This window comes from Notechis scutatus, chromosome 5, assembly GCF_049901735.1.
Source record: "Notechis scutatus isolate UNSWTSFEM ecotype Mainland chromosome 5, rNotScu1.2, whole genome shotgun sequence".
In the NCBI taxonomy this organism is placed as follows: domain Eukaryota; kingdom Metazoa; phylum Chordata; class Lepidosauria; order Squamata; family Elapidae; genus Notechis; species Notechis scutatus.
The window spans coordinates 57,046,190-57,073,678 of record NC_142013.1 but is presented as its reverse complement, the minus strand read 5'-3'; the positions used below and the strand labels follow the sequence as shown (position 1 = coordinate 57,073,678).

At 37.9% G+C, this 27,489-nt stretch overlaps 1 long non-coding RNA gene across 1 annotated transcript in view; it reads right to left on the bottom strand.

Moving 5' to 3' along the window:
• The window catches only part of LOC148130489 (uncharacterized), a 79,416-nt gene extending 52,496 nt beyond the window's left edge, over positions 1-26,920 (bottom strand). Inside the window, exon 1 of the long non-coding RNA XR_015749823.1 lies at positions 26,477-26,920. This is a non-coding gene — a long non-coding RNA (uncharacterized LOC148130489). The remainder of the gene's footprint in view (positions 1-26,476) is intronic.
• Positions 26,921-27,489: the final 569 nt, after the last annotated feature.

Genomic DNA, 27,489 nt, shown 5'->3' with positions numbered 1-27,489 from the left:
CAGAGTACTCAAACCAGAACGTACATGCATGTCAGTGTATGTTTCAAGGGGGGGCGCCTGTCAGCTTTGAAATTCAGCTGACACATTTTTTTTAGAGTTAGAGGAGTTGAAAAGTTCAAGGTTATTCTGTATATCGTATTAAGAATTTCCAGTTGCAGTTAATTGGTTTTCGTGATTTATGAAGTGTAGAAGTGGGAGGAGAGAAGGTGGATTCTGTGTAACGCACGAAAAAACTTTCACATGGGAAATTGCTTTTGACATGCCAGATCTGCTACACCCACAGCTTTACTGGGGGGTCCTCGTGTACCTGGCTGATATCCTTATCTTCAGTGAAACCATGGTAGAACATGTTCAATTAGTTCGACAAGTTCTAGAAAAACTTCTAGCCGCCAAATTATATGTGAAACTCTCAAAATGAGAATTCCACAAAGAGTCGTTGGACTACTTAGGCTACCGAATATCCAACCTGGGGATTGAAATGGACCCCGGAAAGGTGAAAGCAGTGCTGGACTGGCAACCCCCCAGAACCCGAAAAGAACTTCAAAGTTTCTTGGGGTTTGCCAACTTCTATAGACAATTCATTCCATCCTTTGCTGAAGTTGCCCTCCCGTTGACGGAGCTGTTAAAAACAGGCCCATCACCCACCAAACCAAAGCCAAGTCAACCCCTGGCTTGGACTATGGACTGTCAGAAAGCTTTCGAGGCCTTAAAGCACCTTTTCACAGCTGAGCCCATCCTCCAGCACCCAGACGCGACCAAGCCTTTTATTGTCCAAATGTATGCAAGTGATGTAGTGGTGGCAGCTGTTTTGCTGCAAAAGAACTCTCAAGGCCGATTGATGCCTTGATGCCTAAAAAGCTGACAGACACAGAGCGAAGGTGGGCGGTCTGGGAGAAAGAAGCATTCGCCGTACGATGGGCTTTGTTGACTTGGAGGCATTTTCTAGAAGGGGCGCCAGAGGCCTTTGAGGTATGGACTGATCATAAGAACCTCGAAGCTCTAAAGACCCCTAGGAGATTATCACCCAAACAAGTCCACTGGACCCAATATTTCAAGCGATTCAACTTTAACATTAAATATATCCCCGGAGGGAAAAATGTACTGGTGGATGCTCTGTCCAGAAAACCTCAGTTTGACAGCCGCCGAGAGGAAATAGTACAAGCCTTAATTTCAGAAGCTCAATCGGCAGGCCAAGTGACCACTTGAGCCCAAGCCAACTGCAACCCCAAACACATGGAAGATAAGCTGACTGCAGAATTGAAAATGGCCCTCTTGACCGACCCTTGGTTCCTGGACCATCAAACTGAGTTGACAATGAATGATGGGCTAGCTTGGAAAGGGACAAAGCTTTATGTACTCACAACCCTCAGACTACTGGTACTAAAGCGTAGCCATGACTCCTGGCTGGGGGGGCACTTTGGATTCCTAAAAACCCTACATTTACTGAGAAGACAATTCTGGTGGCCAAAAATGAAACCTGATGTCGAGGACTATGTAAAAAGTTGCTCAATTTGTGCCACAATGAAACACAGAACTGGAAAAAAACCCTGGCCTCCTACAACAAGTTGCTGAACCAACCCAACCTTGGGAAGAGATTGCAATGGACTTTATTGTTGAATTACCTAAGAGTGAAGGGAATATGATCATTTGGACTATAATTGACTTATTCTCTAAACGGGCCCATTTTATAGCCTGCAAAGGACTTCCATCTGCAAAAAAACTTGCAAAGCTGTTCATGAAACATATCTATAGACTACATGGAATACCTCGTGGAATAATATCAGACAGAGGAATACAATTTACTGCAAAATTTTGGAGGGAATTTCTGAAATCCATTGGTTCATCTCAAGGGTTATCCTCAGTTTTCCATCCTGCTTGTAACGGAGCAGCGGAGAGGGCTAACACCATGAGATGCTAGGTAAATTATCAACAAGAAAATTGGGCTGAGTTATTACCTTTTGCAGAGGTTGCTTACAATAATGCAGTACATAGCAGCACGGGATTAACTCCATTCCAAATCAACACTGGAATGGATTTTGTCCTGATGCCAGAGTTACCGAGACAACCTCCCTCATCCATGTCCCTAACAGAATGGATGAACTCATTAAAGAAAGGATGGGAAGATACAAAAAAAGCTTTGACCGAAGCTGCAAAAATTTATAAAAAACAGGTGGATAAACATAGATCCCTTCAACCGCCTTTTAAAGTAGGGGACAAAGTATATTTGTCGACCAAGTATCTTAGGTTGAAACTGTCCAGTAAGAAGCTGGGTCCAAAATTCTTGGGTCCATTCCCAATTTCAAAGATAATCGATCTGGTCACTGTCCAATTAAGTCTTCCTCGACTATTGGGGAAAATTCATCCAGTGTTCCATTGTAGTTTACTAAAACCAGCTACTACATTGATGATAAGACCACTGCCAAATGCTCCCCCTAAACCGTTAACGGTACATGGGGAAACACATTATGAGATTCAAAAAATTCTCGATTCTAGATTACACCATGGCCAATTGCAATATTTGGTCTTATGGAAAGGATACCCCCTCTCAGATGCTAGTTGGGTAAAGAGTTGGGATGTTCATGCTGATCAATTGGTTAACCAATTCCATGAGGATTTCCCCCATAAACTGAAGGGTCCTCATGGGGGTGGAGGGGGTTAAGGACAATGTATTAACCCCTGTATGCGTTTTTTTCTTTCCTTTTAGGAGGAGGAGTTTTCAAGGGGGGACGCCTGTCAGCTTTGAAATTCAGCTGCCACATTTTTTTGAGGGAGTTAGAGGAGTTGAAAAGTTCAAGGTTATTCTGTATGTCGTATTAAGAATTTCCAGTTGCAGTTAATTGGTTCTCGTGATTTATGAAGTGTAGAAGTGGGAGGAGAGAAGGTGGATTCTGTGTAACACGCGAAAAAACTTTCACTTGGGAAATTGCTTTTGACATGCCAGATCTGTTTCTAATAAATCAATCGGAGAGATAACGTCTCGGAGTGATTGATATCATGGATACTTTCTGGATGCCTTACAGTAAGTGCATGTGCCAGAGCACCGGAAAACTGAAGACTAGCTGGCCGGTGCACACATGCCTGTTTTTTGGCCATTTGGGGGGCTAGTTTTGGGGCCAATTTCCAGGCTGTTTTCTGGCCATTTTTGGCCTGAAAGAGGCCCGAAAAACAGCCTGAAAATGACCCAAAAATGGCCTGAAAACGGCCTGTTTTGGGGCCGATTTTTGGGCTGTTATCAGATACTCCTGCACCCACGAAGATCAGCTGGTGACGGTGCACATGCCTACTGAGGGGGCTTTGTGTGCCACCTCTGGCACGAGTGCCATAGGTTCGCCATCACGGTACTAAGATAACATAATGGCATAGAATGAATGTTGTCTCTTCAACTGTCAGAAAAGATAACCCCTATCCCAATAGGGATATGAGCAATTTGATTTGTAAATGTTCATTGGTGTTTAAATGTCACTACCAAAGACGTTTTAAAACTTCCACAATCTTATTGGATTAGATTAATGTTTATAGTATTTGGAACAGCTCCATCAAGTGATTTTCAACAGGATATAAGTAGAGAAAAGCCTATTTTTCTCTTCTTTTAAACATGCAGCACCCTGCCGGCCAAAATGCACCTTGTTTTCAGCCTCCATGGCTCCTGCAGCACTCTGTTGGCCAAAAATGGGCTGTGCAGAGGCCCCTGCCTGACCCATTTTGGCTGGCAGAAGCACCGTGGGTTGGCCCTTTGATATTTCCAGGCCAGCCCTGCAGGCCAGATTTAAGCACCCCGTGGGCCTTGAGTTTGACACCCCTGCTTTACAGCAACAGCATGGCTTCTGCATTATACACTAAGCTGAATACTGGTTCATGCTTACTTATTGATTTCAGTAAGTGACACTCCAGATATCTGCCTACTTGCTTCATTGCCTGCAATGCCTGTGTAAACCCAGGCAACCTGTGGACTACTAAGCCTAGGATAGCTGGGTATTCAGTTCATCACTTACCCCAATATATTTCTTCTGTACTGAATTATGGAATTCCACCAGCTCCAGATCCATTTGCAAGTACCTTAAAATCAGCCACACAGAAAATATGGAAGTTACCACTGCAACTTAGCAAATACTGATCTAACCATGAGGAATTAATTTTGGTTAATAATTAGCAGTATGTTTATGTTTTATGACATTTATGACATTTACTGGAATATGTGGTTACCACAGGATTTTTTTTGAAGATGCAAAAATAAGTAGTTTGCATTTATAATCAACTTAGACAACTTATGTCTAGTTGATTAGGTCATCCCTTGAGAGAAAGGTAGTGCAGTGTGATGTGACCAGAATGAACTCTAAATGTTTCCATCAGAGATACTTGTCCTTCCCTTCTCTTTGTTGCTTTCCAAAGTTTGATGCCATCTCTTGACCATGATGTCTCCTCTTCTTTCCAGCTATATGTTTATGTCAGGGATGCTGTAATAGCCAGAAATTTAAAAATAAATCTGGTCTGTGCATATTGGAAATTTCAATTTCATAGAAATAATGTGTCCTGGATTTTTTATACATTTTTAAGTTACTGGAATAGAGGTACCTTGATTCAAAAATACTTAAATAATGTATAATATACCAGGAGTGGAAGCAATTTCTGATTTTTTACTGACTTCCTTATTGACTTTGCTTGTGGGAAGCTGGAAGAGAACATTGGAAATCATGATCAAGTGATTTTAGTTTAGTTTACTTTATTGTCATTGCACCTCGTACAATGAAATCAAACATGGTCAGTGCACATCATGACCATGACCATGAAAATAAACACAACCACACATCCTTCACCCTTCACACATTGAACCGGAAACCCCCGACACCACACCAACACTGCACTATACAGCAGAATTCAAAAGAGCTACTGCCCTGGGATAGAAGCTGTTTTTCAGCCTATTTGTCCTTGTTTTTATTATTCTGTACCGTCTGCCAGATGGTAATAGTTCAAAAAAAGGGTGCCAGGATGAGATGGATATATGAGAATGTTTTGAACTTTCTTAAGGCAGCAGGAGCTATAAAGCTGTTCCAAAGAGGGGAGAGGGCAACCAATCGAGGGGGTATTGAACAGTCACAGCTTTCTAAATCAAACTGGTATGAACATTGCAAAATTTTCAATTCCACAGGAGTACTGGGTCCCAGATTTTAACACATTCTTTATGTTAGGAGATTTGAAGTATCTTGATCAAAAATTGTTCCAATATAATGCACCACTTCGGCAACCTGGAGGGTACAAAAAGACAGGAGAATTTTGGTAGTATATAGATTTGGGCTAGTTTAGTAATAGGTCAATTTAACACACTTAAATAGGTAATAAATATTTTATTTGAAAAATGTGATAAAATCTCCTTATGATTTTGGATTTAGACAGAAGAGATTCAGTAATGGTTCTCACTAAGAAACATGAGATTGAATACTTTCTCTTAGCCCAATCTATAGGTCTGTTGCTGGAATAAAATCTGATGAAGATTCTGACTTATGTTGTCCTGACCACGAGTTTAAATACAGTAAACAAATATGTAATAATATTGCTTTTAAAGACACTTATGTTTGGGTGTTAATTTGTTCTAGATGCCATCCTAGCATCTAGCATTCAACTTTTACAATACATTTTATATTCAATGTAAATTGGTTAAGAGTATTATTTTAAAATACAGTTAATACTTATTCACAATGAATGCATTTAAACCCCAGACTAGTATAGTTTAAGGCAAATTTTTTGGAGATTTGATATTAAAGGATATAGAAATCCTAAGATCAGGTTAACAATATCTCAGTTATAAGCAAACACCGTTTGCATCCCTAAGAATTAAAATGAACAAACAATTCAGAATCAAAAAGGCAAATGAAGTCTTTCTGATTGGAAAAACCTAATTTAGGATATTTCATATATTCTTTTTATATTAATGAGATGGCTGATACAATAAATAAACTGCAAAAATCAAGTGCATTCAGTGTAAGGTCAAATAAAAATTAAGGAAAATGCAACATCATTATTGTGCAACAATACCATAGTAGCTGACTCAAGGGCTTATGAGTCACTTTCCAACATATTCAGGCCTGTTTTAGCCTGAATCAAGGGTTTGGTGAGTAAGATTTAATGCTTTTAAAGCCAATCTATCAAAAGTACTTAAAACTGTTGCATCCATCACTTCTTTTTCAGAATCTGGGATTGATGGAAATAATTCAAATGTCTCTACTGGATACACATTCACACACAATTTCCTGCCTCTATTATTTTTGTGAATACATTACAACAGACTAAGGAATTAAACATAATCATCTGAAAGGATACTTTCCTTCCATTAACGGTATCTGTTAAGGCTCCAGAACTATATTATAGTTATTGGCTTTCAGCACAAACACATATTTCTATTAAGTCTATGACTCGGTTATTGGAGAAAAAACAGAGGAAGAAATGTCCCTTCTACTAGTAGCAATTTCTTGGCTGCTACAGAATGCCTGACATTACATCCATTTGAGTTCCTATATAGCTTTATGTGATGTAAGTAATTAGAAACAAGGAGGAACTTGCAACAAAATAACTTTTAAACTTCAAAATAACTTAAACTTCAAATTCAAATTTCATTATAGTAATTCAGCCTTGAGGGGGGGAGAGGGGCGGTAAAGGCTAAGTATTAATTTTGCACAATACTAAAATATATATACTGTATGTGTTCATAAGCATGTAAAATAAATAAGCAATGCTATTTTTCCCTTCCTGGAAAAGGGATTAATCAACACCTGATTTTCAGACCGCTTAGTTTTTCAACATAATTATTGTTAACAATTGCATAGATTCAAAATATGTATGAAGATTACTTTTTTTCCCTGATTACTGTATAATGGAAGATGGTATAATAAATACTGTAAATAAAACTGGCAGAGGAGGAAAGAAAGACGGAGGCTAAGATAATACTAGAAAGATCACAGTGTGTGTGAACAGAAAAGCCAGGCCATAGTAACTCCAACTCCAACTCACAAGGTGCTGGTGAGAATTTAAGGGACTTGTGCTTCCTTTTCATTCATAATAGGATATTGCTTTATGCTTTCCCATTCTTCTTCTCCAACTAAACTTCAATTTGGGATGGGTAGCAGAGATTCAGGAAAGGGAGAAAAATTTCCAGGAAGGTTACTTACTTGAAGAAGCAATGTAAAAATATAGAGCCATATGTCTATATAATTATTTTAAAACTAAGCATTCCACTAGGATGATGCAAGACTTCAGATCTAATTCCCAAAAAGTCATATCTGAGTATACAAGAGCACAAAAACATGACCTTTTAAAGCTGTCATTTCTAAAAAATATGCCACTGCTTTAAAGAGGTGTAACGTTCATGCTCTTTACATACCAAAGCTCCTTTTCTGTAAATCAAACCTAAAGCCTTACAATACAGGCAGAGATAATTAAATATAAACCATACCTCTTGAGCAGAAAATGTAACTGGTCATTTAAATTGAAGGAGATCTTTTCTTTCCTCCCCAATATAGAATAGTATAGAATAGAATAGAATTCTTTATTGGCCAAGTGTGATTGGATACACAAGGAATTTGTCTTGGTGTAAATACTCTCAGTATACATAAAGAAAAGGTACATTCACTAAGAATCAAGAATCATAACGTACAACACTTAATGATAGTCACAGGGTACAATCAACAATCAAATCATACTAGGAACAGTCAATATAAATCGTAAGGATACAAGCAACAAAGTTACAGTCCTACAATCACAAGTGGGAGGGGATGGGTGATAAGGAGTGATGAGAAGATTAACAGTAATAGTAGTGTACACTTTGTAAATAGCTGAACGGTGTTGAGGGAATTATTTGTTTAGCAGAGTGATGGCTTTCGGGGGAAAAACTGTTCTTGTGTCTAGTTGTTCTGGTGTGCAGTGCTCTATAGTGTCATTTTGAGGGAAGGAGTTGAAATAGTTTATGTCCGGGATGTGAGGGGTCTGTAAATATTTTCACAGTCCTCTTTTTGACTCGTGTAGTATACAGGTCCTCAATATTGACATTATATTTCAGCATTCAGTAATAATTTTATGATACAGTTAATTCTATTATAGATAAGAATTCAGGAGAAAGATTAATGTGCCAAAATGCTTCCCACAACATTATCCAGACTAAAATATTATGGGTGCAGGAATGCATAGAAGATACACATGCTATTTTTTCTTTTCCAACATGCAACTATAACATTGCATAATGTTATCACAGAAAAAACTACCTGTTGGAACACAGGTGCCTAATTAAAGCACATTCTTGAGAACAAGAATTGCTACTCAGTGAGCTATGGATACAAATATTGATGTATCTTACAATAATCATTTTGTCATGATTCCAACTTTTAAATAGTTGAGAACCTGTGACTGCTTAGACATAACAGCTGATAGTCACTTGACTTACACTAAGTAGTGAACTGCACTATAAATTAAACTTTGAAATAAAAAATGGTCAGGGAAATTCCTGTTCAAGGCATTTTTAATCATTGTGCCAGACAATACTAGTATGAGCAGGCCTGAAGAGGTGGGTGGCTGGCACAATACTCTAGAACAAGTTCCCAAAGGCAAACCACTGGCATGCCCATAAAGACAGACTGAAACTAGTTTTAATTGCTGATAAATATAATTAAATAGCAGCCTTTATTCTTGGTTGTCAATAGAAGGTTCCCTAAAGGTTTTGTTAGAGATAAATACAAGCAAGCTTGGAAAAATGTTTCAAATTCCATAAGAATTAACAGCAAACTTTTAGGAATTAATTCTATGAGGAGCTCAATGTGATTTCTTATTCCTGGCATATGCAAAGTTGTCAGAAGTTTTTCTTCATCTTGTTAAAACTCACAAGAATTCCAAACAGTATAGCATATTGAGTTAATATTTTATACAGTAGTAGATATTATGAACAATAAGGCACAATAGACTTAATGCAGGGGTGTCAAACTCAATTTCAGGGGGCTGGGGTGGGCGTGGCCAAGGTGGGCATGGCCAGCTCGACGTCACTCGTGTTGGGGAGCCTGTAGTGGCCCAAGTGCTCTGCCAGCGAAAATAAGTTCTTGAGCTCCATTTTTGCCCGCAAAGGCCTCTTCCAACCCTCTGCCAGTGAAAACAGAGCTTGGGAGGGCTGCCTACAGCCCTTGAGAACTCCATCTTCACCATCAGAGGATTGCAGGAGACCGTCACAGCCAAAAATGGAGCCCAGGAGCCTGTTTTTACTGGCTGAGACACCGCAGGCCAGTCCTTTGTTGTTTCCAGGGCAGTCCTGCAGGCCAGATCTAAGCACCCCATGGGCCAGATCCAGTCTCCAGTCCTTCAGTTTGACACCCCTACCTTAATGATAAGTGTAAGGACTCAAAATGTTTGTCTAATATATTATGGTGAAATAAAACATAGAGATATTCTGATTTATCTTATTTACCCTTCATACTTAAACAAAAAAATTTATGTTCACTGATTATGGAAATGATAGGCAATTTGGTGTGCTCTAAATGTTTAAAACTTCATCCACCCCCAGTCCAACTACAATTACTATAAAAGCCCAAAACATTGTTTTCTATGCTTTCATTATGAATACCTACAGCAGAATCTTGCATATATTTCCTTTACCACTATACCATATATTTACCATATATTTATCCACTTCACCTTCACAGCAAATTGACAAAAATGTCAGCCTTGTCATGACAGAAAAAGAGATACAGTTTGTATAACTTATATTTGTTACTAAAGATTTTTAAAGAGATGTTTGAACATGTGAAAAGATGCACACACCCGCTATGGGTATTATTATAGAAGAATGAAAGATACATCAAATTACTCATACCTTTGTCATTGTTCCTCCTGCTACTGTATTTCTGCAAAGGTGCCTCAGGGAAAATATTATGCTTGGGACCCTAAACAATTCTGAAATACAAATTACTCATCTGAATTTTCAGGAGTTTCACTATGAAATTCTATTATTCTGCACTCACCCAAAATTTAAGATTGCTGAATCTAGACTGTAATAAATGATTGTCAAGCCTGAGTTTAGTTTGGTGGTGGCATAGTATGAATTCAGTTTGACACACTTGTGAAATGGAGTGGGGAGAACTCAGGTGGATGAAGCTCCAGCCAAAACAACATAGCTGAGTGATGAGTCAGCTGCATTCCAATGGCTGCTCAGCCAGAGAAAGTTGTCAGGAAACTATTTTATATCCTGATTGGACAATGTGACTTAATGTTTTGGAAAAATGAGAACCTTCTGACTATAGTGACGTGGAAGCCCTGGAAATCTTCAGTAAACGGCTTCCACCACATCGTGCCAAGGTGTATAGTTAGAATAAAATAGTTCTTTGAGGAATTAAAAAGCCTCTGGGTTCATTTTGTGATGACTACGTTACTTGGAACCTGATACTAAGCCAGTACTCCAAAACCATTGCTTCAATAGGTGGTACATTCCAGGGTTCTAAGCCCTGGCTGCTCCCTGGATACCTCAGTGGGACGGAAGACTTGGGGAAGATTAACGAATGGATGAGGAAGGTAGCTGGCCAGCTGAATCGTCCTGGGAATTGGCTGGAAGTTTGCTGGAGTCATGGCAGGAGGAACCGAGAGACACCACCTGCAAGGGAAGAAGCGCTCTGGATTACTTGAATCCGCCCTTCCCACGGTCCATGATGGCCACATGAGGCACTGCCTGAACAGGATGGAGCATGACAGCCAAAGCCCACAGCCGAACCCAACACAATACGGGGTAGGAAGCTGCTTTCCTGACCATCAACAACCCTGGTCAGCAGGACTAGCACAGATCGGTGGGAGCTATGACCAAGGGCTGGCTGGGGATACGCCCCCGGATCCTCGTCCTGTTTGCTGCAGCTGCCAGAGCTATTTTACCCTTACCTGGTGCCGGCCACTTTGCAGCTGATCAGAGCCCCGCCCCCATGGCCCCAAGCAGATTGGTGGATTCCCCATTAGCCATAAGAAGCACCCAACCAACTGGTGGGCGGTCCTGGAGCCAATTACCAACATCCGGGGCAGCCGATGATGACCAAGACAAGGCCCGGGGAGGAAAGGATGGTGCCTGATGATGAGGGTAGTTCTAGCCCAATTGGAAGTCATTCCCACAGAACAGCTGACTGCCCCAACGTGGAGCCAAGCCCAGCTTCTGAAGCAACGCAGAGTCCTGGTTAGACCTGAGGGAGTTACTGGAGCCCTCAGCAACCAGTCATTGGTTGAGTCGGGTTCTAGGGAGAAGAGGACTGTTCCAGTGCATATGTGCTCAGTACGGAGGCAACTAGGGCCCCTGCCTAAGAGGCAGCCACCAGGGAAGAAGTATTTCACCATATCCAACAGGGAAGCCCTGGGGATTCCTTGCCAGTCAGCTGAACAGCTGACAGAACTGTGAGGATCCTACCCACAGTCAAGAGATGAGCTTGAAGAATCACAGGAATCCCCCTCCCCTCCAACTGAGGGAGTCATGAGGTGGCTGGGGCTTACTGCCAATGGCCCAACACCAGAACCGGGTACTTGTGGTCCAATGAGGGGAAAGGAGACCCTGCCTGAGAGATGAGAGAGGGGAGGATTTGCCCTGGAAGCTGTAGAAGTGCCTACCTCCTCCCCTCCTGAGGAAGATAAAACCCCAGTGACCCATGACAGTGATGATGGAAGTGAAGATGACCCGATGGTGAGTGAGCCCATTCCCCCCTTTTGCTGTGCCAATATGGATCATAGTGCCAAAGGCCAGGGGGAAGTAGAAGCAATTATTGACATGGGTTGTACCCGCTGATCAGTCTGGCCACCGTCCTAAAACTGGGCATCCGAATGAAGATGACCCAACCCATACAGTTTTAACAGGTCAATGGGTCACTAATTACTTCTCACAGAAGCCGTGAAGATGGTGATAGGTCGGCACAGAGAGAGACTCCGCTTCACCATGGCATCAAAGGTGAAAGTACTGGTCATCCTGGAGTTGGCATGGTTGGACAAGTGGACCCTGTCTATCACGTGGCAGGGTGGTTACCGCATGCTCAAGATAGTGGTGGGGCCCAACCCACAACCATTGGGAGGGGTCTTATCCAATCCCAGTCCGATGAAGCCTGGAATGAAAGTGCTATGATGGCATCGAAACTGGTCCCAGGTGACCCACAAATCCCTAGGGAGTATCGGGACTTGCCAGAGGTATTCAGTGAGGACAAAGACAGCATGTTGCTACCCCATTGCCCCACTGACTGTGCCATAGAATTTGTGCCAAGAGCTAACCTACCCAAACCAAAGATGTATTCCATGACCCCTAAGGAGATGAAGGAGATGAGAAAGTATGTCTCTGCTTTTTAGTATGCTATCTAGATTTGCCATAACTTTCCTTCCCAGGAGCAAGCGTCTTTTAATTTCTTGGCTGCAGTCCCCATCTGCAGTGATCTTGGAGCCCAGGAAAATAAAATCTGTCACGACCTCCATTTCTTCCCCATCTATTTGCCAGGAATTGAGAGGGCTGGATGCCATGATCTTAGTTTTCTTAATGTTGAGTTTCAAGCCAACTTTTACATTTTCCTTCTTCACCCGCATCAAGAGGCTCTTTAGTTCCTCTTCACTTTCTGCCATTTAGAGTGGTATCATCTGCATATCTGAGGTTGTTGATATTTCTCCCAGTATATAGTAGTATAATTCCTACTATTTAAGTTTTAGGGAAGCAAGTAATACATTTTAAATAACCATTATAAATTTATTTATGACCCTCTATCATTACTATCCAACATAATGAATCCAAGGCAAGGAATCATGGAGATGGGAATACTTGGAAAAACAAAAAGGTAAAATCAGGTCTGCATCACATGCATATGGGAAAAATAGTTCAGGAAGAACAACAGATGCCAAGACATGCTGAACAGATGACCAAGTTAAGGGCATCTAAGGAGGACTATCAATGGAATTTGCCAGTGAATACTATTAGAAATAAACTGAAAAAAAGTGGAAGAAATAATGTTTTCAAGAGCGTATGATAAATTTGGAAATCTCATTCTAAAAATCAAAACTAAAATTTCTCATTTCAGAAATCTCACATTTTCTGCTAGAGACAAATTCCCTGTGGAAGGGCTCCAGCACAAGTTAAAAAGCTCAAAAGACAAATCATCTGGTCCTGGTGATGATCCAGACTGGATCTTGCAACATTATTCCGGGACACATATATTTTCCCTTATTTATGGGAAATCTCATAGTTTGGAAGGTAGAAATAATGTTAACCAGTAGCACTTCTTATAGTGTTTCCCAATAGTGGCAACTTGAAGATGGTGTGGACTAAAACTCCCAGATTTCTCAGCCAGCATGAGTAGTCCACATGGCTCTAAGTTGCTAAGGTTGAGAGACAGTGGTTTAGACAGTGCTCTGAGGAATGAACAAGAGTACTGGAAGTACAGCAATTTTATATAATTATATGGTAGCCTCATCTGCATCAATGTCCTTTAAACATATTAAATATAGATGTTTAAAATGTATTTTCCTCAAGACATGTTTTCATAATTATGTTCACTCCTAATTATATATGTATTACTCTAAAAAATTATTGGTTTTATTTATCTGCAAAAAAAAGAGTACATTTTAATTAACAAAAATATCTGGAAGCTAACTATAAAGCAGCCTATCAAACTATGGCCTCTGGATATATTGGACTTTAATTCCCAATTTATATGGTGGGCACTGGGAAAAGGCTTGCAATTCTCTCTCTTCACAGTCACTGTAGCTGCAATCAACAGTTGTTTACAGAAAAACAGAGGTTGCAAAGCCATTCTGCTATGCAAGAGAACCATCACCTGGAAACTAAGATAACTTTTGTCATTTTTTTTACTGCGAGCACACCAGCCCACATTAAAAATGAAATTCTATTGCCTGCTCTCAAGAGAAAGGGTATATCTACCCAATCACATACATAACACGCATATACACATGCTATATACGTATATACCTGCGCATGCATGCATGCATACACATACACACATGCACACACACACATCACTGCCCAGTTAGAGCAGAAAGAGGTAACATAAGTTCACAATGCTATATGGCAGGGATCTCCAACCTTGGCAACTTTAAGCCTGGAGGACTTCAACTCCCAGAATTCCCCAGCCAGCTTTGCTGGCTGGGGAATTCTGGGAGTTGAAGTCCTCCAGGCTTAAAGTTGCCAAGGTTGGAGACCCCTGCTATATGGAACAAAACTGTGATCTAGATCAGGGGTGTCAAAGGGTGCTTAGATCTGGTCCGCAGGGTTGATCTGGAAATAGCAAAGGACCAGGCCGCAGTGCCTCTGCTAGCAAAAATGGGGTGCAGGCGGGATGCACCCAACCCCTGCAATCGCTTTTGTTCTCCAGAGTTCTCTGGGAGGCCTTCTAGGCCCAAAATGGGCCTCCAGAGTGTTCCAGGATGCATTCCCAGCCCAAAACTGGGCCACCAGAGTGCTCGAGGAGGCCATTCTTGACTCAGAAGGTTTTCAAAGTAAAATATTTCAGCTTTCAGGATTGCAGGATTCTGCTACTGTAGCCTATGTCAACAATTTTGTAGTTCTAGTCTTCCTATGGAGTCAGTTTCTTGATCTGGTCTCTCATAAGGTAATCAAGTAGATCAAATAAGTATTAAAAACAAAATCACAGAAATATATGCCTATTTTTGTAAATTTATAAAACCATGTCTGCCGAGGTGCGGTGTCAAGCCCACCATGGCCATGCCTACCATGGCCATATCTCCACCAGCCCTCCAAGGTCAAACCTAATCCTGATGTGGCTCTCAATAAAATTGAGTTTGATACCCCTAATCTAGATATTCTGCTTCAGATACCATGAAGTCTCCCAGAAGGTAAAATGGAAAACAAGTCCTGAAGAGAATGTGTAGTGTCCCAGGCAATCCTCCGGACTCTGCTCAAGCATCGCTTTATGTGCTACGTCCTGGATAGAAGGAAGTGAACTACCAAAGATCTTTTCTCCATCCTCACCACTCTCTGCACCACCTTCCTGTATGAAGCAGTAATGCTTCCAAACCAGACAGTCATGCAATATGACAGGATGCTCTCGATTGTCCCTCTATAGAAAGTGGTAAGGACCAGGGAAAGATGAACTTTTCTCATGTGATGCAGAAAATGCAGGCGCTGCTGAGCACGCTTCACCAGTGTCTCACTGTTGAGCGATCAAGCTATCCTTCTCGTTAGCTGCACACCCAGAAACTTGATGCTGCTAACGACCTCCAGAAACTGATTTTCTGAATTGTACATATGTGCTGGACTGATGTGAAATGACATTCCAGAAAATAAGTAATACAAAGGCATGAAGGGAGGAGAGAGAGAGACAGGCATTCGTAGTTTCAAGACAAATTTTCTTGCAGGAAGACCAAGTAAACTTGCCAATTAATTTATTTTTCTTCTGATAATTAGTTTAATAAGCTGTTTATTATCTTTACAATATGGAGAACAGGTTATTAGACACTTATTTTACTGGTGTTTTGATATCTTCAGACAGACACAGCAGAAAATATTGGCATTCCAGATGTTGACTCCTTTATTTAGATTTTTGAAAAGGTGGTTCAACCTATTCTCTAAAGCATTTAAAGGCAGAACAAGAAGCAATGGATAGAAACTATCACCCATCCCCTCCCACTTATGGATGTAGGACTGTAACTTTGTTGCTTGTATCCTTACAACTTATATTGTTTCCTAGTATGATTTGATTGTTGATTGTACCCTATGACTATCATTAAGTGTTGTACATTATGATTCTTGATTCTTAACGAATGTACCTTTTATGTCTACTGAGAGTATTTACACCAAGACAAATTCCTTGTGTGTCCAATCACACTTGGCTAATAAAGTATTCTATTCTAATTAAGGAGAGAGCCAACCTAGAAATCAAGAGAAATTTCCTGGTAATTAGAACAATCAATCAGTGGAATGGTTTGCCTTCAAAAGTTGTGGGTGCTCAATCAGTGTTTTTAAAAAAGAGATTGGACAACTATTTGTCTGAAATGGTATAGGATCTCCTGCTTGAACAGGGGCTGGACTAGAAGACCTCCAAAGTCCCTTCCAATTCTGTTAATCTGTTAAGAAGACTCTAACGTTACATGTCAGAAGGCTGACAGCTAGATTGATTTCTTTTTGAAGACATAAATGAAGCCTTTTACATACAGAGTAACTGCTTACTGCAACATATAAGTTAATGATCTAGGGCAGGGGTGGGCAAACTACGGCCCGTGGGCCACATCCGGCCCGTTGGTCTTTTTATGCGGCCCGCCGAAGATTGGTCCGTATGTAACCGCGGCCACTTTATCTATCTATCTATGTTGTGCAAATTTAACTATGACGCCAAACTTGAGTTTTGGAGGGTGTCTCGGAGAAAAAATAGTTATTTTTCCTACCCTGAGTACGGCAGGCGTCTCTTCCACTTAAAAACAAAACTCTTTCCTCCCTCGCTTTGAAAAGGGGAACTGTTAACAAATGCAGTTTTTTATATGTATCGTATCTTGTGCTGACCCGACCCGTCCGTCAAATTTTAAAAGTCAATGCGGCCCCCGAGCCAAAAAGTTTGCCCACCCCTGATCTAGGGTTTAAATTCTAGGCCTTTTCCTCCTGACTTTCAAGTGAAAGGATATTTGAGAGTTCTCTTGCTGTACCTGAAAGGAACCTGATCTATGTTGACACAATGGCTCTCCCTAGCCTGGGAACCATTGGTTCCTGCCTTGAGTTTCATTTCTTATAATATGTGCCTGGGAGATTCATTATTTAGCCCGAAGGAAAGGTGTCTCTCTCAATCTGCTCATGGCTTGGAGAGATGTGTAGTCTTAGCAAATAAAACAGCAGCTGAGATAAACATGTTGTTTTAGGCCCCACTTTATATTCCCAGCTTATGTGAAGAGCAACTTGTTCTCTCTTTACTTCTCTGGATGTAAGGTCATAATCTTAAGTCCTTCTGCCAAATGAGGTATTTTTTTCAGCAGTGGTATTCTAAATAAAGAATGTTCTTCACAAAAATACTTGCCTAATTCCAGTATTATGGCTTTTTCACTGCCAGATCAATTTTTTAATTCCCCCTGGCATTTTAAGTATTTAGGTTCTTTTCCTGTGACCTGATATACCTTTCCTGTCAGTTAAGTGCCACATTACTTATTACTACTGTTACTTTTGTATTATTCAACCAAATACTGTTTTATTGACATGTTTTAATATTAACTCGCATTTAATATATTTAATATAACTATATACAACACAGAATATTCAAGCTACTGGGCATCTACTATAGGTAGTCCTCAATTTATGACCTCAACTGAGCCTAAAATGCCCATTGTTAAGCAAGACAGTTATTTTTCAGTGCTGTTGTAACTTCAAATGGTCACTAAGCACAATGGTTGAAAGTTAAGGAATATGAATATATATATATATATATATATATAAAGATATATATATGTATATATATATATATATATATAAAAGAAAACTCATAAAAATATAAATTTCGAACAGGCCACAGCCCTGTAGCAGGCCACAGACCTGGGGTTTTGGGACTCCTGTAAACATTGTTCTGCTTTTGGATTTTCTTTGGAGAAAATGTCAAATACTAAGTATGTCACGAGTATATTCATTAACCAGCAGACACATGGTTAACAAAGTCAGCAAGTGAACAAGCATGGCAACAGCCCAGCCAATGAGAGCCTGGGTGTGGTTTGGGTCTGGGTGCTTTGCTGAGAATTGAAACTGAAACTGATATCTGCTCTGAGCTGCTGCTGCATTTTTGCTTATGTTATGTTGAAAGAATCTACAAATGGTATTGTAAATTTTAGTCATTTATGATGTTTATAAAGAAGTTTAATGAATCCTGCTGAGTCAGTCATCTGTGTGTTTTCTGGACTTGAATTTCTGCTGCAAACTCTAACAAAGAATAGGCATATCTATTGTGCCTCAGGGCTCAACTCAGAATAAGGTGCTGAAGAAAAATTTCCCTATAGCATCTCCTTATCAGCCACTCCAAATTTAGAACCACTGACCAAATTATTCCACTCATTCCTTCCCAGGTACCAAAGCTCGGTTTACATTTATTTTTACACTGTGTTATCCCAACCTGGCTTGAATTCCCCACATTGAATTGTTCCAGAGATATGTCAATCATTGCCTAGACCATGCTATACAACATTTTGGCTTGTCTGGTCTGCATTGAGTAAAGAGGAATTGTCTTGGGCTACACATAAAATTTGGAATATAGTTAATGTATATAAATTACAGACTTTTATTATCTTATGGTGCTGCATTACTAGCTGTTCAGGGATGCATGTAGCCCATAGGCAATGGGCTAGACATGGATGGCTTCTTGATTTACCAACCTTTTTATTTTAGCGAGCTTTTTCTTTCAATCTGTCTCTGAAGAATAAAACACAAAAGTAAAAGTGACTGCTTTCATAATTAAAAGTTTCAGAACTACCCCTCTCGTTTTTTATGCTGGCACACTGCCAAAAAAAGAGTATCTTCTTTTGTGGAACCTAGATAGATATCTGCTATCTATTTCCAGGAGGATTATTTCAGACTGTTGAAAACCATTTGTGTACAATGAAAACCATTTCTAAAATCAAACAAGGGTACCACATTTACGGTTTTGGAATCCAATGTTAAATCCTTGTATCTCAATGTTATGAACTACATTGAATCCAGCACATTTTTGTTGTCTATACTTTGTTCACATGCAGATGGAGTGCAATAGCCTGTAAAAGAGTAGCAACTATCTGGTCCTCTTTTAAGCTCTCATAGTATAATAGCAAGATTTCAGATTTGCTATGGCTTTAGAAGGAAAAGTATAGCTCAACATCTCATTAAGGTATGGCTGCACTCCCAGGCCTGCATCAAGGTACATGAATTTGTTATCCTATTACAGAACCTACTTTTAAAGCTGTAGAAAGGAGCAACTGAGTCTATGGCAATAAGAACAGGTTCCAATCCTGCCTATGACAGCATTTCAATGTGCCAGAAGATTACATGTCTCTCAACCTGTCCCACTCAATCATGGAGTTATGCTTCTCTCCATAAAGTCCTAAAGGGGGGGGGAGGAAAAAAAGGGGGCAGGAGGGAGGGGGAAGGAGGGAGAGAGAGAATGAATGACACTGCATGTGGTTGCATTGCTCAGGATGCCTCAGCACAAGGGAGACTTCTAATAAAGTAATAATGGCTATAGGGGTGGTGTATCTGTGAGCCCAGTAGGATAGCGTGGATACAACTCTGGTAGTAGATGGAGACTCCGCTGCTTTCACTGCTTCCATATTATAAAGAGGTTCTTGGTGTCTCTTGTAATTGCTGTCCTCATAAGAGACATCTGTCACATTTCCAACTCCAATAAATACTTGAACCATCATTACTCAATCACCACTGTGGTTTAAAGTAGACAAAGGGTAAAAGTAGACAAAGTGTAATGAAAATTCAGTGAAAGTTTTTATTTAATAAATTTATATTTAATGACATCCAGGATCCTCTGCATTTTATTTTTGACTCACTATAAACTTTTAAATCAATGTCACTGAAATATGCATGTAAAAAAAGAAGAGGGGCTTTAACTGTGCAGTCATGGCCATTATCTTGACTTTTTTTTTACTGCCCCCAGGGATGTCTTTAGTTACACCCCTTGAGCAAATAAATTTCTTTTCAGATGGACTTCATTAACTAGGGACAACTGGGAACTATATTTTGATAAATATGGCTTTGAGGGTTGGGAATGGAGGGGGACTCTGTACTTTCCTGGTTCACTTCCTTCTTCTATGGCCACCCTCAGTCATGTGGCCAGCATGACTATACAACATGGCACACAGAATGCTGTTGTCTTCCTACCAAAGTGGTACCTATTTATCTGCTTGCATTTGCATGCTTTTGAACTGTTAGATAGGCAGGAGCTGGGTCAAATAATGCCCACTACATAATTTTCTTAATATTAATAATCTTAATAAAATATAAATTGTATTAAATAAAAAAAATACAAACTAGAAAGAAGCATCATTAGAAATATTGCCTCCCACGAACTGTTGTTTCATAAGGTATTATTAGATATATTACACAAATACAGTTAACTGTTATCACTAAAATGGCTTTTTAAATTTTCATAGTTTCAATTTAATTTACTACTTTGAATACAAATCACAGACTTTGAATACAAATCACATAATCACAAACAAGTCAAAACTGTTTAACTATTAGAAGAACTGCATTAGTTTAGAGCCAATGGCATTTCTTAAACTATTTGCATCATCAAATTTAATACAATTTAGAACAGAGAATTTATTATGTATCCAAAAATCCTAAGACACATTTGCAGGGTATCTTGTGACTTAGGATAAATTTTAGACTATATCTGTGCTACAGTTGATGTTAGTTTCCTTTAAGATGCTTTGAAAGTGACTAGGCTGACCACATCCACATTCTGAAATATCGTTTTTGAGAACTCCCAACAAAGCTTTAACCAAAAGAACAGGAACTGACTCATTTTAAATGTGCAATCACTTTATAAAAATTTGCCAAAGATAGGAATAGTGAGTGCTTAAAAGTAGGAAAACCACATATTAAAACTGGCACATATACTTCAGTACCACTTACATTTCAATTTAAGAAAAATGGCTTTTAGCAATACCTGTCCAAAATACAGTATGTAACATGGGATAATAGTTATAATAAAGTAGTATGTGAAACTGCTTACTCTCCATTCCTATATTAAGCATATGACAATATATAAGTTTATGGTTATTTTAGTGATTGTGGATACATTTTATACTGAAAATGAATCATTGTAATTAAATATATACAAATAAGACTAATAAGAAAGCACACATAAAAAAAAAAGTCCTTGCTCTCTGTGGATAGTGGTTAGAACCCAATAAGCTATTCAGGAGCAAACAATAGACTACTGATATAGGCAAGATGAACCTAGTTAATATCCGGGCAGGACAACACCAAGATCTACTCAGGAGCATTCTAGAGACTTAAACTAAATATATTCCAAGCAGCAATTTTTTTTAAGGGAATCTAAGAAATCACAGTAGAATTATAAAATATTTTTGAAAGATTCAATAAAAGCTCACTAATCCCCCACATCAACAGACTAGCCATTTCTATTAAAGAAAACTACTCTGATTTCAATAAAAATCTAAAACAAATCCAGAAAATTATAAAGATTTGCAAGATGATTTTGGTATTATATATGGATCATATATTTTGAAAATATTAGTAACTGAAAACAATATAAAGTCAGCTATAACAATAAAAAATGGAGCAAGTAATATCACAATAAACCAGGTAGCAAGTAGTACAATGTTATAAAAACACTAAAACAATAAACAGAATGTTGGATGTATACTCAAAGGGATCAAAATATTTCTGTTATAGTTTAGTATACTAAAATATTTTCAGATAGCATGTCCTGGAATAGAACCAAGCAATGAAAACCACAACTTTCAATTGGCTCTATAAACAAACTGCCAGTGCAGATGACAAAACACTAGGATAAAATGATCATGTTGGCTAGTCTTGATTAACAGTCATAGCTTCCTTTGGATTAAGGGAAGTTTCCTCACCATTTACAAAGACTGTCCTATTTATAGTGGACTGAAGAAAGTAAACGTTACCACAGCAAGAGCAACTGTTGAAAATGCTATTTTATGCAGACAGGATCATCATTGAAGCAATAATGAAACAAAAATATTCTCAACCTATAAACCTGCTTTTTTAAGTGCAGTTCCTCTAGAACAGTGCACATTTGAGAGAATTGGAGAGATGTAGCACTTACAAGAAATCTCCCTCTATTTTTAACTCGGTATTAATTCATTGATCCTTATATAAGATCAGAATATTTACTGCCTCACTTATATGAGACTAAAATAGGAAGATCTGAGAGCATTGTAGCTTCCCCAGACAAACGTTCACTGTCATCTCCTTTCCATTAGTTTTATCAAAATGTAAATTTGTATAGGAATCTACAATTGTTCATAGCAGCTACAATAATTTTCTTGAAAATTCATTATTGTTTTGCAAGCAATCTATTAGTTAAGCTGCCTATTAATTGATGTCAGGACTACTTTTGGGATATTTTCACTAAAATGACCTAAAATATGTTACATAGTATTAAAACTCTTGTATCTGTAATGTTTCATTGGGCAAAATGGTGCATCATAAGGCAAAACTTTTTCAACAAAGGTACCTCAAAAGGGCTAATTTATGGACTGCGCCTACAACCCCCCTAAACCTATGATTCCTATGGAATTGAAATTTAGCAAATTTTATATGCTTATGACAAAAAATTATCATAAAGCATTTTGTGACATAATACAAAATGTACCTTCAACAACCATATTTAAAATGTGTATTATATGTTTGGATATCCATTTTACTTACATAAAAAAATTAGTTGTTTTAACTTCCCCATTCTAAACATATGCACTTAGAACTTACTAATAATTATTATCAGTGGGGCTCATTAAGGCACACTTTTAAAATTAAAACCAAGGATGTAATCCTTTAATTTCTTTACCTCTCGGAGATGGCCAACTATACTCAACAGGAATTATTTCTAAGTAGTCAGCAAGGATTGTTAATTGATATAATTTTCATGCATTTATGTTACAGATATTTTATGTGCTCAACATTAGAAATAGACAATATTTTATGTTATAAAAAGACATTTCAAAGATTAATAATACTGCAAGAGTTATTAAGAAAAAGCTAGAACATAAAGTATATTCCAGGAACAGTGTTATATATTATCTCCCTTCCATGGACCAGGACCATGCCAGAAACTGATCTGTGCAAATAAGAAAAGCCCATCCATGGGATGCAGGCAGCAGACAAAATCATGCCCCTTCGTATCCCCAGAAAAACCTCTCTCCTGCTCACCCTACTTTTTTGTACACTTGTAGTCATTCTCTTTCTGTGTTTAGGTTAAGAAATATCTTTTAAATGATGACCCAATGAGTCACATGTTGTCTAGTGGTCAATAATGTTCAACTTGTGCTGCAAATGTGAGGATCCGACTATATTTAAGATACTTATCAGTTGAGACTCAAGGACAGTTGGAAACACCTAATCCCACCGAAATCATTGGTCTTAAAGTTCCTGACTTCCAAAGAAAACCCAGATAGCTGCTCCCATTTTCATGTCCAGAAAATGACAGACACCAGTTTTCCTCTCATTCTAAGTAGAATTTTACCATTGTCACTTCTTCCACATATATTCACTATTTCAACTCTAGGGAGGCCTAGAATATCAAGGAACACATATTCTTTGCATCACAACCTCTTTTTCCACCAAACTATCTTCTAAATTGAAGACAGAAACTGCTATTGTGGCCTTGTCCCTTTAAATTTCAGTGCAATTACTGAAGCCATACTCTTTTTCAATCCATTAAAGGTAGTAGATTCATCATAAATTTATGTAGTCTACATATAGACAACACTGTTTAGGTAACATGGACAATCTTATTCTAGATTAGGAAAACAATTTGAAATTTATGAACAGAAAACATGTTAAGCATAAGGAAGCAAGTGAACAGCAAGTGAAATTTAAAGGTTGACAACAGCCATTATTAAAACATAATATCTTCATCATGCTTATTAAAACACTAATAAGCAGGTTTCTAGAAGCCTTTTAAGATGTTTTGTCACTTATTCTTGAACACTGTATCTAGAACATACTTTTTGATAAGAATGTCCCTCCCAATATCAGTTGAAGTTTCCATCTGACCTTAATATTGTCCTTATCTCTTTACTTTGTTGAAAAAGAACTGATTCTTAGGTCCTTCATATGTAATGCTTAAAAAATAAAGTTAGAAAATGGTTCTAGTCAGTAGGTAGTTCAAAATAATTTCAAAACTGAAATTATACTTGAATCTCTTGTAAAATAATTTTTAAAAATGTACTTGTATTTTTAAAATATTGTTCCCCAACTCTTGGTAATAAAACTCAGTATATAGTTATCTTCATAAACATATACTCAAGAATGTCTTAAGTTGCTTTAAGAAGGTAGTCATGGCAATTAAAAAGCACATTCACACAAGCTTATTTGTGTTAAGCTCAAAAAAGTTGTGGAGTTGTAAATTTTCAACAGAAGTTTAAGTACCTTTAATGTAAGTATTCATACTAGAGAGTTCTGACTGTCCTAGTAGGATGCGCAAATAAAATGAACTATCACCAAATGTGTGAAAAAGCTAGGTCAGATTTTGTGTCACCATTCTGAGGACACTTCCCAACAAGTACTGGCTATATCTGTAAATGCCTAGTTATATGTTCTACAGCTATATAAAGGTGAAATGTTAAAGTACATTATATGGAAATAAAAACCTGATGGTATATTTTAAGGAGATTCCATAATTACTGTACTTTAAACTATATCTTCTCCAATGTATAAATATTCTCTAATTTGATGGATAATTTGACTGGGAACTAGCTCAGAAAAAAAAAACAAATTATGAGAAGACCTTTAAAAAGTTCATATTCTATTACCACAGATAAATACCTACATTTTAAATAGACTTGAGATGTTGAAGACAAGTAAACATATTCTAACTTTTTTTTCAATACCAGCAATTCTTTGACATCACCTGATCTTGTCTAGGTGGTGAAAGCTAAGCAGTATCAGGCTTGCTTAGTACTTGGGTGGGAAATTCCTAGGGAAAACAGGGCTGTAATATTGGAACATTGGAAAACATCCTGGAAGAAGGCCAGGCTAAACAGCTTCCTTACTGTTGCCAAGATAGCTGTATGAACATGTCACCACTCAGGAAAGTTTATGATTAGCATAGAACAAAAACTAAACCTCCACATGCTTATAAAACAAAAGCTCCTTTTCCTTCTGATCTTACCAAGTACCCAAATACAGGGGGTTGATGAAGTAAAATTAGTATATATAATGTTTTCAATGTTTTGCATGGTCAGATAAAAACATGACATCAGAGGGATATTTCAGTGTACAAGTGTAAACATTAAAAAGCACAGCAAATATATTTTAGTTTAATTCTTATTTTAGATATCTTAGATTCCTCGCTTTTCAAAAAATAGTTGGATATTTCTAAGCAACAACTATTTTTTTCACCTTTTCACACGCAAGATTACCCAGATATAATTTTACATTCTAAAAATTTAGAGTGTATAAGGCATAAACTGAAGGTTGTTTAAATAAGAACCCCTATCTTTTATGACAAATGAAATGTAAGACCTCCTCCCAAATTTTCTTATATCCAACAGGTATTTGTTCCCAGGTGTTCATTGGACACACCTTAGCTAAAGCAAGAATTATTGCCAAAGTAGAGTTCACATTCTTTCCAGTTTAATAAGGAACAGAGTTGTTTAAAAAGCATGCTTATCAGAAAGCCTATTCTTTTTTTATTGCTCTTCTCATTAAGAACTTCCTGTGTGATTTTATATAATATCTGTATTTTTTTTGAAAGAATTGTTTTAACATTTTTTAGGTACAAGAAAACAATTCTGAATGGTAGATTTAAACAAACCTCCTAGCTAGAGAAATTACAGAATAAAAGTTGACTTCCTATTCTACAGTGTTTCAAACACCACAAAAGCTTCAAACAGCACAAAAGCGACAAGCTTGCTATCAAAAAAATCTATTTAAACAAAATAATGAATGAAAATAAATGGAAATAAAATAAGACACACTATTCAGAAGTTCACTGTATTTTTCCCCGATTATGTTCCTATTTAATTTTATTGACTGCCCACTAATTGTTTCCTCTATTTGTTTCAAGACAGCCATTCTTATAAGAAAAATCTGTAAATGAGCAAATTGAAGGAAGCATGACTAATACCAAAAAAAAACAAAAAAACATTTTCTCTCTTGATGTGACAACTTTGTTTCTTAGAAGGTTCATTCAAAAATCAGAACACTTCTCAAAAAATTTTCTTTGCTACTATAGGTATTATGTACCTTTTCCTAAATTACACTTTACCAATATTTTTGAATTGAAAATTATTATGGAGCTGAGTTAGTGAAAAGTAGCATTTTTAAAACTTTAATTCTCAGAAAATTATAGAGTAATATTTAAGTTTCTAACAATGTACCTCTGTAGTATTAGCAGAAAGGGAAACGATCAATTTAAAAACCATACTTGTTTTTCAAAAGTACGATTTAAAGTTTCACTACACAAAAATGCTTCCTACATCTCTTACCTATGAAAATAAAAACTCACAAATTTATAACAGAGAAAGCAAAATAAAATCATGCCCTCCCCTTAAAACATTGCCCTGAAACATTCTCTGTTTGACACTTTTATGCCTCTTAGTAATTGAACTATCTGTCCAAAAAGTTCAAAGCAAACTATTTCATTTATTCTAAACCAAAGAAGTTCAGGAAATTAAAAGAACTAGTATACTTGATTTTAATTACATTATTATCCACACTGTGGAAAATCTAAAATTCAGGACATTTTTAATGCATTCTGTATTAAGAGATGATGTATAGCAAGAGCCAATATTGCATTACACTTACCCATTCCCCGTAAGCCATGCTTCCTGGTGATGCTTTTTTCAGCTTCCATTAACAGTTCTTAACTGTCATAGTTATAGAAGCCAAATTTACAAAACACTTTTTATAGAAATGTAAGGTTTCCCCTTATAGACATTTTCTATTGCTGATAAAATATCATCAATGCTTCATTCCTGTGATTAAAAACAAGAAAGGAAAACTGTCTCAGTCAAGTTCTCTCAAAGATTCTCAATTGCAGTCAATAGAAAGGGAGTAAGCAGCAGTCTTAAAGTGGCAGTTACCAACTCCTAGGAGATACTCATTAATCCAAATTGGCAGCAGCTGGTTTTATTGTCTACCACTTGGCTCAATCGAGCCCACACAAGTGTTAAAACTTTATCACATGCTGCTGAATCAATCGTGGCTGGCTTCAGCTTTTTAACCTACACATAACTAAGCAGTGTGAGGAAAGGTTCTAACTTCAGGGCAGGGAGTTCTTATACAGAGCCACCAATTAGCTCTGTAAGAGTTAGCCAATCACTGGCTGCAACTAGTGGCGTCTGTCACATGATAGGGCAGTCCTCACTACACAGAAAGATTTCTGAATTAGCTGGGGTTACACAAAGGACATTCATTGGGAGGGGGAAGCAGCATTACAAACCGAAAACGCCCAGTCTCTCTGCTAGTGCTTTAAAGCAGGAAATCTACTTGCTCTGGATACATTCAGAACTATATTTTGGATATGAAAAAATTAGCTGAAGCACTTAAAATCTTACTGTATAAATCTATGTATTCCTATTTAAGATATTCCATTTTTCCCCAATCTTTGTGTATTTAATTAGGCAACATTTCTTATTCATGTAAGAAAAAGTAGTTAAAAGACAAACGCCTCAAGGAAAAAGAAAATTAAACTACTTTTTATCAAGGTAATTAGCCAATTCTCTCATATATGGATCCAGAATCAAATAAAACATTTCCCCCCTGCTTTTGTAAAATACTTAGTTATTTGTGGAGCACATACTCATTTAATCTATATG